This window comes from Cygnus olor, chromosome 2 (assembly GCF_009769625.2).
Source record: "Cygnus olor isolate bCygOlo1 chromosome 2, bCygOlo1.pri.v2, whole genome shotgun sequence".
NCBI lineage: Eukaryota > Metazoa > Chordata > Aves > Anseriformes > Anatidae > Cygnus > Cygnus olor.
In genome coordinates this window covers 109,338,414-109,350,625 of record NC_049170.1, presented here as the reverse complement: position 1 = coordinate 109,350,625, position 12,212 = coordinate 109,338,414, and the positions used below count along the sequence as shown (strand labels likewise).

Sequence of the window (12,212 nt, the reverse complement as noted above, 5' to 3'; positions counted from 1 at the left end):
TTCCCAGAGAAAACAACTAGAGATTTTCCTCTACTAGAGGGGAAAGATATTATCTAGTTTCAATTCTTGTAAAAAAAATTAAAATACCTGCTACAGTTTTCCATATAAAGGCTAAACGTGCCTAGCATATAGTGAGAATATTTTTCCACTTTGGCGAATTTTGTTGTGAATAAAAATCACGTTCTGCTCAAAAATGCCAGAAAAATAAAAGGCAACGTTACCTGATTTACCTAAAATTTCCAGCTGTCCAAAATATAAGTATTAAAATAATGAAAAAAACACTTATCACGAGTAATAATAGGATGGTACAAGAATCCAAGGAGTTAACAGATTGTAGAGAAACACCAGTGATACAAAAGCAACAAGCAATGCACTGTCCCCTAAACCAGTGATTAAAAATGAATAAAATCAAATGTCTAGTTTTCCATCTGGAATGCAAGATAGCAAACTCCGTTTCTGCAGGATCTCCTGGCAGTTAGACATTCAAAGGAGATGATTCGTCAGTGCAGCTTAAGTATTTTTTTGATTTCAGGAAAAAAAAAAAGTATCAAGAAAGAAAATCCACTTTGCATAGGCATGTCCCTTTTGTAATGTGTCACCACTTATATCTGAATGACTTACTATGAATCATCTGATTCCAGTACTATGGCATCTTTCCTTCATTAACTTGAGCCCTGTCTTCAATTTTCTTAATTTTTTTTTTCTGTTTACAAAGGAACTTCAGAGGAAGAAGAAAGAATACTTCAAGAGCTCTTAAAGCACATTTTATTGATGAAATGATCAGTTCAACCAAAAACTTGTTACATTCACAAACCAAATGATGTATGTGAAGACATTAGCTTCTTTCAAGGTACTGAAAAGAAATAGCTGGCTAGTGCAGACTGCACCCTTCCAAAATCTGCACGGGCATATCGCACCCAAGCGTCTGCCCCGCTTGGCAGACAATCTATTTCCAGCAGCACAGACTGTTCCACCGCTGCATCACCCTTGGTCGCACTTATCTCTAGATACACGCCACAGTAACCAAAATGTCTGAATCTCATTTTGCATGACACAAGAGAAGCAGCCAGATGAAGCTTTTCCTGAATATTTCTAGAAAGCACGAAGCATTTCCCCTACAAGCAACCCATTACCTGTCTACTTTTTCCACTGCCCAAGAAGTCTCTCCATACACTGATCTGCCTCAGGTGTATTTACACTTTCCTCCAACCTTCCCTATCTCAAAATCAAAGCATGTGTATTTAAGCAAGAAAAGCTATTATCTATTAACAGTAAATTATTTAGTTACCTTTAGGATGGATACATGAGTATAAGATCTGAGACTAGCACATATTTTTAGGTTGACAGGAACAAACGGAAATGTACTTATTCTGAGAAACAAATACCTGAAATACCCAAGAAGTTCAAAATATAGTATATATATAAGCAAACAAGAAACCTCTTTTACTTGCTAAACTCTCCATAGCCTTGCTTGAGTTGATGCACTCATATCAAAATAGCAAGGCATCTATACATTGAATTTGCACATAAGACTTTGCTATTTTATTGGAAAAATAGGTAAAAATGCTGAATTCCCACCCAAAGGCATGCACAGCATCAGATGTTGGGAAGGGGAAGATTCGATATAGCTGAGCAAAGCAGCATATGCTTACTCATTCACCAAATGCAATCTACCAACATTATTAAGTTTTAATGAACACAGATCACACATCGGTCTGAAGGATACTTCTCTTCACCCTTAGCATATAACAGCAAGCCTGTACCATATATACGAGACATGACAAACCTGCAAAGCAGCCCTACAGATTTCTTGTTTCTGTTAACATACACGCTTCATTTGAGGAATAAAAGTCTTTAAGACTAAGAATTTATTTTTAAAAATCACTATTTTAGTTCACAGAACACACTAAATTCTATAGTTAAGCAAGCGAGAGAGAATTTCTTCCATCTGTAATGTAATCTCAGCTACAATTTATTATTCAAAGCTCTTCTTTGCGAGAACTTTGCAAAGAGTCCTCTACGTGTATCCTTTAAAAGGCCTGTCATAACCATCAAGCCAAAAAACCTGTATTTCCTGAGGAGACAGTTACGCAGTTGAAAAGACTAGTACGTCTAAAGACATGGCCTACGACTGGTTTAGCACGTGTTCACTTCAGCCACAGTGACCAACACAGAAATGCCACATGGTACACTGGAGACTTTTCTATTATTAATGTCTTTGGATTTCTGGTATTGAACTTCAGCATTTTGGATAAAGAAATGGACTAATTGCTCAGTTAAAATTCTTATCTGTTCACTCAATAAAGACTGCAGTGATGAGACCTCCCTTGGTTTTGGGAATAGCACTGAATGACTCGGGACAACTTGTGGTTGCATGTTGTCAAGTGACATTACTGCAAAGCTGAAAGACACTGATAACAACAAAATACTTAACAAGGGCAAGCTAGCATCCTTTAATTTGAAATTCCCTTGAAACATAAACACAAGAAAACATTAAATTCTTATTAAAGAAAGAAGAAACGTTAATCCCCCAAAAGCATGGGTAAGCTCTGTCCTCCAGTGTCTTTACATTCAGGCCTGACTTGGCAGGACAGCTGTGTATCAAACCAGCCTGGCAACACCAACAGAAACACAAGCCCTGAAGTTACAATATACCTGAATGCTTGTGACAAAGGAGAGAGGGCAGCTAGGCAGAGGAAAAGCTCATTTTAAAACAAAACATTCTTTGTAGCAGCAGCATTTTTCTATGCTTGAAGTAGGTTATTTTATTTATAATTCTTTAAACTCCGCTTACCTACAGAGGTATTTACAGAAATGACACTTTTGCGTTACTGTAGAGCTTTAAAATGTACGTTCAGTGACTTGTTAGAGTAGTTCAGTTGGAAGGAACCTTCAAACATCATAGGGCAACTTGGGTTGGACAGGGCCTTAAAGATCACCCAGTTCCAGCCCCCTGCCATGGGCAGGGATGCCACCCACTAGATCAGGTTCATCCAACCCTGCCTTGAACATCTCCAGGGATGGGGGCACTCAGCCATTCCAACTGCCTGACCTCTCATGACCAACCAAAAGTTAAAAAGCATATTGCTGAAAGCATTGTCCAAATGCCTCTTGTACACTGACAGGCATGTGGAACCAACCACCTCGCTAGGAAGCCTGTTCCAGAGTCTGACCACCCCTAAGGTAACTAAATGTTTCCCGATGTCCAGTCTGAACCTCCCTGGGCACAGCTCTGTGCCGTTCATGTGCGTCCTGACATCGGTTACCAGAAGCAGAGACCTTCCTCTGCATGTCCCCTCCCCAGGAAGTTGCAGAGAGCAGTGAGATCAGAAGTTCATGAAAGTACTTCTGATCAGCACTGCAAGATCTAAAAGTCATTGGGATACAGCATGCTACTTTGTTCCATTCTTAGAATTTGCCCAGTATTGCAGGAACACATCTAAAGCATGTATTTCAGAGTGAAATTTGATCACAAACGTACCACTCACTGGTTTGTATAAACCTGAAAGCTTTTTCACTGTGGATATATTTAACTCGCAGCACCAGATCTCACACCAGAAGCTATCCTTTCATCTCTTTCAGACAGTTACATATCAGGTGTTTGCAATTCACGACATACACAGTGATTAGAAGTTACTCCATGTAGAAGCCAAATCTATTTTACTAAAAACAGAAATAGCAGTGTTATAATTCAGCTCAGATACTCGATGCTCAAACACAAAGACACTGAAGAACTGACTCCCTGGTCTCCTACATGTTGCAACCTTGCATTTAACTTTAAAAAAAAAAAAAAAAGAAGAAAATTCTGGAGTCTTAGCTATGTAAGCATCTTTGAGGAGAAAAAAACACAATACCGAATGCAACTAATTTAATCTTCAGCTTTTATCAAAGTTCCCAGTGTGACTTAGAACAAAATCTTTTCAGCTTTATCTGAACTAGATGGCAATTTCTCAGAGACATAAAAAAGCATGTAGCGCAAAGAACGGCTCCTGTGTGCAGCCTCTGGGCTTCAGATACATAAGGAGGTGTCAAGTGCAAAAAGCACAGCTTACATTTCCCCATAACCGATCACAGCCTTACACAAGTGGAAAGAAATGCTGCAGGTAGGGAAAAAGGGCAAAGTTCTCTGCACTGCAATACAACATTTCAGATGTATGTTTGACTAGTACAGAATAACAAACAAGTAACTTAATTTTCTAACAATCCAAAGCATTAAGTTCCGAGAATAAGACATGTTCAAACACCACTTTTTTTACAGGCCATTGAAATAAACATTTTGATAACTGAAAAGTTAGGCTATGAGCTTAACAATTAATACTGTAATTGCTTACTACAGCCTTTCAGCACTACCTATTCTTACTGTAGTAATGGAGCCACATAATGGAGCATTTCAAACTCCCCAACATCCTGAGTTTATTTAGAAACTTAACATCAGCTTCTCAGTTCTGTTATTCTACCATATAACAGTGATGTTTTTAAAGGACATCTCACCAAACATTCGCTTACTCCAATAAAACAGGATTTCCTTGATGTTTCTTCTAAGAGATAGTAGAATTGTTTACATTCCTGTATGTTCTGGGATGCAAAAAGCCTAGAGCAGGGGCTAGGAGAGAACTGACAGCTGTGGCTGGAGCTAGCTGCCTAGTATGCATACAGACCATGGTCACGTACATACATACGTATGTGTGGGATTGCCAGGCCCACACTTTCAGTGACATAAAGTGAAGTCATGCAGGGACTTAAGATTTTTTCATTTTAACTAATGAATACCTGTACATCCTTAAAATACATACAAACCCACTCATTTTCCCTCTTAAAATCATAGAATCATTAAGGTTGAAAAAGACCTCCAAGATCATCTGGTCCAACCATCCCCCTACCAGCCATGTCACCCACTAAACCATGTCCAACCTTTTCTTGAACACCCCCAGGGACGATGACTCCACCACCTCCCTGGGCAACCGTTCCAATGCCTGACTGCTCTTTCTGAGAAGAGATGTCTCCTCATTTCCAACCTGAACCTCCTCTGGCACAACTTGAGGCCATTCCTTCTAGTCCTATCACTGGTTATCTGTGAGAAGAGGCTGACCCCCAGCTCCCCACAACTCCCTTTCCAACGTATTTTTCAAACATTAAGTGCTCAGTATTCAAAATTGGAGAGAGAGAGATTGGTGGGAGGGGGATGGTTGGACCAGATAGGTTGGTGACCTTTCCCAACCTCACTGATTCTATGATCTGTAGGACTGTCTGTCATCTTCCTCCCCTCTGACATGATCCTAAATAATGCCATATACCATTATGGGCTAACAAATCCTTTCTCACGACAGCTTTGGAATACTGTTCCCAAAAGATTAGACACTGATGCACGAGAGAATTACATTCATCACATCAGTCTTCTGGATGACAACGCACTACGTTTAAGCAGCACATCGCCTTGCTCAGCTACGAGCCCCCGCTGCCTCCAGCACGTACCCAGTCACCACTTGACGAGAGGAAGGAGCTCAGCCCCCACACAATAACCGCGATGGGCACCGGGCTGAAACTCGACCGCGCACACAAAGCCGGCAGCCTACTTCCAGCCGTTAAAACTTCACCCTCCCCTCCACCAGAAGCGACGGACAGGAAAATTAAATTTAAAAAAAAAAAAAAAAATTAAAAAAGGGGAAGCAGAACACCTCCCCCCCCTTCCCCGCCCGCGTCCCCTCAGCGCCTCACGTTTCCCCCTTCCCCGCTTACCTCAACGGGGCCGGCGGCGGTCGGCACCGGAGGAGGAGGAGGAGGAGGAGGAGGAGGAGGAGGAGGAGGAGGAGGAAGGACGGGGGGGATGGAAGCGGCGCCGGGCGGCGGTTGAGGCGGTTGGCGCAGCGCGTGCACGCCCGTGCGCGTGCTCGCTCGCTCGGTCGCTGTGGCGAAGCTGGGGGGGTTGGGGGGGTGGGAGCGCGCGCCACCTCAGCGGCGCGGCCCCGCCTCGCCGCGGGGGTCACGTGACCGCACGGGGGTGGGAGGGGCCGGCGGCGGTTGCGCGGCGGCCGTTGCCCCAGCGCTGGGCGGGTGGGAGCGCGCCGCCATGTTGCGTGCCCTGACGGGAGGGCGCTGTAACGGGCAGAGTCCCTCACTCGGCGGGCCCCAGAGCCTCTCGTTCCTCCCACCAGTTCCTCAGGCTCTTTTACCGCCGTGTCCCGCTGTTGGCCCCTCGTGACGGGGGGGGGTTTCACGAGAAACACGGCTTTTGGGGGGGGTGTTGGTAGCTTCGCGCATCTCCCGCTGCATCCCTCTGTGGAAAGGCGGCGTGGTACCCGGGGTGGGCTGCAGGTGGCTTATTTAGTTATTCACGGCAGCACAAAATTGCCAAACCCAAACGTGTCCAGCAGGACAGGTGTGTATTTCAGGTCCGCAGCTGCTTGGCCCATTTATTTTGTCATTTACGCTGCTGTTCAGTGAAGTTGCCTTGATTAGGTATGATTATGATTGTATTGCCCCAAGGCCTAGTTGGTACTGATACATATACTAAAACAGGATAATCTCACCCCAAACTGTACTAAAACAGGATAATCTCACCCCAAACAGTCTGAAGTATAAACAAGAGAAGAGAAGAGTAGCATGGTTGGAAATAAAGCTCAGGTCTTCCAAATATGATTTTAGTGTTATCACTATCCATTGTTGCCTCTTTATTTTAGTGTACTTTCTTTTTTTTTTTTTGTTTACCAATGACTTTTTCATCTGTCAGTTTGTTGATTAGATTTCTGCTTTGCTCCCACCTTGGTGTTGGAGCCATTCTGGTCTCTCACACATGTTCTGTATGGCTGTCACATAAGAAAACAGGCTGATTAACAAACCATTCAGTGCAGCTGACAGAGCCTCCTCAAAAATCTTTTGTACCAGTCCTACAAACAGATAAGAAGGTCCTTTTGTTCATCTGTACATCCTGGTGCAAGCTGCATAAAAAATTATAGAGAGTTTGCTTAGTTGCAAATAATATATTTAAATCCCTTAGAGCATGGAACTAAAACGTCCATCCCTGCAATACATGCGGTGTGTTTTTTCAAAGCAAACAGTCCTTGGAAGAGGACGCAAACACTGAGTTACATGGATAGCATGACAATATATTATACATAGATAGGTAAAAAGTACGAAAGGTCAGATTTCACACCTGTCCATTTTGATTATGTTGTAAATTCAGAGTCAGCTTTGGAACACTTTCTAGGGCGCTGGGTATGAGGACGCAACACAGATTAATGGAGCAATTTTCCACCCTTCAGTGCAAGCATGTTTCAGCTGCAGCAGTTTTCTAAGGATGCCTCCCATTTTATAATAGAGTCATAATAACCTAGCCATCTTAGCATAACATCTGCCACGAACACATAGTCTTTGCTTCAGCTAAAAAGGCAAAGCATTCATAATAGGGCATTTCCCTTCTCTACTGTGTTCCTTATTGGCACGTTAGTTCCTCAGTTTCTGAGGGTAACTGCATCAGAAGTTGCTCAAACAATATTTTCATATGTGTTTCCATGATCTTATCTTTGCCAGTCATAACACCAAGTGATTTCTCAGCTGAGGGGGTTCTCCTTTCCAACACCAGCCAGGACAGTTTGCAGGGAGATTGTCAGATTTAAGCCAGATCCTATTATAAAATTAAGCTTAATTCAAAAGCATGCCAGCTTCTTAGCTGACAGAAAAATCTTAACTTGAAAAGGGGTAGCAAATTGGTAAGTCATGCTTTTGTATTTCAGACCTGGAGAAGGAGCTTCTGATTAAAGGGGTATTCATTCAAAAACACAATGTTTTCCCCTTAGGTAACCTTTTCCATTCCAAAATTATCATCTCCAGACAACCAGAAGGTCTGAAGTAGACAGCCTTCATTATTCTCCTTTTATGTTCTCCACTCTTTTGCACTTAAACACAGAGAATTAAAATCAAGCTGTAAAGATGGCTTTCATTTTCTGCAGCTGTATTAAGTGAGATTTGTTTCCGTTCTGGCTGCATGGGGCTACACACGTACTGGTGTAGATAGGATCTCTCTATATCTGTATCTATGTGTGATTTGCATTCCTTGTTCAACCATAACTCACCAGTAGTTAAACCAGGGCCTCCAGGCCATGACAGACACGCCACCTCATTTATGCTTATTTTGCCATTTCACCACAAACGTTGCTGTTATTTTTCCCCATCAGGGCTCCTCTACCAGCCACCTGAGCCACCAGATATTTAATCACACCAGTAGTCCCACTGTAGTTGATGGGCTTGTTTGCTGCTTTGGGCTATTTGGCTCAGTCAGCACAATCAGCTCAAGTCTCACATGAGCAACATTTCTCCATTCTTTGTCAATCATTGGCAGGTGTTTCATAAACCATCTTCTGATACGGACATGATAGAAATCCTTAGCTGGGCTAAAATCACAGCCTAATTAAGTAGGAGTTTGTATTCTACTGCTGTTAGTGTGAGTGATGGAATAGTAAATGGAACTGACTGTAGCAGATAGGGGGGGTGGTAGGAGATGAAAGCTGAGGAAAGAAAAGAGGAAAGATGTTGCATTTGAAAACGTGCAGAAGGAGAAAGATTACAGGAAAGACATCCCGCAAAATGAAATCGGAAGTGAGACGAGGAGAAAAGTCAGCAGAATGCAGTTGCAGCTGAATCTGGTGCTTTCCTTCCTCTCCTTGCTGTCAGTCTCTTCCCCTCACTGTCCCTCTCACGTTCATCTCCAGAAGCCCTTGTGGAACAGATTTTCTGTTATGTTTTTCATTTTACAGCTTTTGTTGCCCTTTTCTCAGGCCAACATTTTGCTTCAGTTCTTAAAACTTACTGTCCTTTTAGCAACACTGGAAAACTTGCTGCATGGAAAGATTTGTTTCAGGTGTCCAGTCTGTGCAAGTGCAGTTTAAATGAAATATTGTTCATGCATTCCCTTTATATTTATTTCCAAAGATACAGAGTGGAGGTCCACCCTAGGCTAATTAGTTTAAGGATGATCTCACTTTGCAGTTAGCTGCCTCAAATATTACTGCTTTATATATTAACAAAATATGGTTTATCAGTCTCAGGCCATTGACAGATCTTCCTCAATAACTGGCAACAAATCCAGAAATAATTCTCACAAGGACTCAGGGACACACGGAACCACAATGCCTTTACTCCGGTGCTACACGAAGCCTGTTTTTCACATCTTTAATCTTTTAAATACACACTTTATAATTTCGGAAGGCGATTAGATAATACAGCTTATATACAACACTTTCCCACACTTAAATACAATACTTATAATGCAAAAATATGAATTTATAATATACTTCTCAATTGGAATATAAAGGGTATTCCAGAGTATTGTAGTATGTTCTAGTATTCCACTATGTTCCAGAGTGCGGGAATGGAATATACAGGTGACAATACTTGATCCAGAAGTGGGACTTCAGTTAAATATTGCAGCCAGTGTCTGATTTTAAATAAAGTCAAATGGTTCTGGGTGTTTGATAGGCAATTCTGTTGCTTCAGAAATTATATGCATTCTATAGGTACGTAAGGGACAGAGATTGAAACAATTTTCATAATTATCAAGGAGAATAGAATGCAAATTTTACACTTAGGTTGCAAGAAAAATTTCATCAAGCATATATTCAACAATTCTGGTAATATTTAATATTAATATTTGATTAATACCAATGTTTTGTTTACATTTGTGAACATCTACAGCTTAAATAATAAACATGAAGATTTTAAAGTATGTTTTGTTTGTTTTTTTTTTAACCTTTGCAAAGTTTATTTATGTATTTCAATTACCACGCATAATAACACTATATTTCTGGCTAGAAAATAGTTTCCAGTAGGACAATATTGCTGTGACTGCATTTCCAGCTTTTTGAGGAACCATCCAAATTAAAAAAAAAAAGAAAAAAATCAAACCATGCTCTGGTCCATTTTAATTTAGAGTAAAAAAATAGAATTAATTGAAATATCAGGAGAATTCTGATTTTTCTTTCAACAAAAAGCTAAGATCTTATTCTGCTAAAATGACAGCAAAAAGCTCCACCATTGGCTTCACAGGGAGTAAAGTGGGCTTCATTATCTGGGGTTTGGGGCTGTTTGAGTGTTCTTCCAAGTTCTGGCTTGTTTTCGATTAAAACACATTTTAAAAGCCCTGGCATTTTGCAGGAATTGGATCAGGCTCTGAGTGGTAGAATCTGTTCTATTTATAACTTACACACTGCCATTGATGTTTGTGCGAGAGAGAGACACTTGCAACCCAAAAGGACTGTAAGAAGTGATGGATTTTTAGCAAGGTAAATCAGGTTGAAATAATAACCACGGCAAAGAGAGTTAAGAGCCGTGTGAAACAACCTGCAGCTGTGGAACATTTTGAAAGGCCAGACTGTAACTCTCTGGCAGAGTGATGTAATCATACATCTGTAGATATTTATCAATTTCTGTAACAATTGCGTGAGCACCTACATGCACTAAGGTTCTCATTTAAAACAACTCCTAGCTTAGAAATGCTCATTCCTGTATGAGACCTACACTTGGGTAGTTCCCTGCTGTGCTCCAGTTTTCTGCTCATTTAAACTATGATATACAGATAAAGAACAAGATGCAATGTAATACCGAATCAAGCTCTGTGTCAAAGAGTAGCTGAGTCTAGTAGGATGATTTTAATTGTACTATATTTTAAGTTTCTACTACTTATTTTTCTTTTCTTTTTTTTTTCTTTTTTTGGGGAGGGGGTAGCAGTCAATATTTAAGCAAATATAGGATTCTTTGTTTTTTCACGCTAACAATTCTATGAAGATGGATTAGAAACTGATATTTCTTATGTTTTCAGTATATCCACTTTTGTCGTAGATCTAACACCCTAGAAGTATCACCAGGGTTTAGTAACCTTTCATCAGTAATACATCTGGAGAAAGCCAATATAATATGACTGAGCCTTCCAAGAACTGGAATCAATAAAAATATTTTCCTAGTAATTACAATATTTTTATTTCTTGTACTTAATAATTTCTGGTTACTTAGAAGTTGAATTCAGCTTGCATATTAACAGAGGAAATTCTGACCTTTGCTTTATTGATCTTTCAGCTTGAACTCTTTGTCCTCCAACATATCTAAGCATCCACAAACAGGTTGTATTTTCTTACATCCTCACTATATAAATGTGTGAATGAACACAGTAATGACTTAAAGCAGAAATTCTTGGTTTATGTGTAGCCATACACAAAGGCTGTGTGGGCTATATATATGTAGGCTTATGTGTAGCTGCACTCCTGTGATTCATAGGAAGCCAGTGGGCCTGATCCCAGTGAGGGGAAGAAGAGGTATTTAACTGCTTTGGTGTTGGGCTGAGTCACTGAGGGGAAGGAGGACGGTGGGTCCGGCAGGCTTTGGAAGCAGAAATATGATTGCAGTAGCAAAAACGGTGTAGAGAAATGAGCATTTGGGGCAGTTGATGCTTTATGGGTTAGTGCTATATCCACAGTACCTCACCAAGGCAGGGAGGGAATTAAGGAAGTGGAAAGGACTGGAAAGCAGTCATGTGAATCTTGGTGGTAAGAAATACCAAACATCATCCATCTGATGAAAGACGTGTGGATGAGAGAAACCTGCACTGAATGAAAACCTACCTGTGGCCTCCCTGTGGCTGTAGGAGATGGTTCTGCTTCTGGAGATCTTCCCCTGTGGCTTCAGTGGTCACGGTAAAAAGTGCAGCACACGTGGCATTAAAAGAACCATACATAAGGTTTCTTTGAGAAAGTAAATGGGGCCTGCCTCAAGCTATGTTGGCCTACAAGTATTAACAGATCCATAAAACTGATATCGACATTCTTTGACAGAGCAGTAAAGTCAGTTATTTACTGGACAGGATTCATTCTAACAACCTCTGTTTATCACATACATTTTCTAGTAATTAGAATCATCTTGCCAGTACATGGGTCATTATCAAGGTACTTAGAAAGGTCTGCAATACAAGTGCTCTGATACTGAGACCTAAGTGCACGCCTACTGTGCATTTAAAGTTATGAAGTATCACAAATCATATAAAAATAAACACACAAACTTTGGTGTTACAGTACTGTGGCTAGCCTACCACCCATGAAATCTCAGCTAAAATGTATTAATACATAGTAAGATCACAGCAAGATCATACTCTTCATTCAAGAATATTGGATTTAACTCAAGGCTTTTTTTTCCCCAGTGGTTTCATTCCCCATTTCCAGGCTTTCTGTGGG

General features: G+C 40.9%; 1 protein-coding gene across 3 annotated transcripts in view; it reads right to left on the bottom strand.

The window, feature by feature from the left end:
- The window catches only part of LPIN2 (lipin 2), a 46,674-nt gene extending 40,757 nt beyond the window's left edge, over positions 1–5,917 (bottom strand). The window contains exon 1 of one of the 3 annotated variants that reach the window (XM_040550135.1): positions 5,737–5,917. The gene's annotated coding sequence lies outside the window, so the exon portion shown is untranslated. Of the gene's footprint in view, positions 1–5,472; positions 5,578–5,736 lie in introns of those variants that run through there. The other 2 variants (XM_040550133.1, XM_040550134.1) reach the window with 2 other exon arrangements.
- Positions 5,918–12,212: the final 6,295 nt, after the last annotated feature.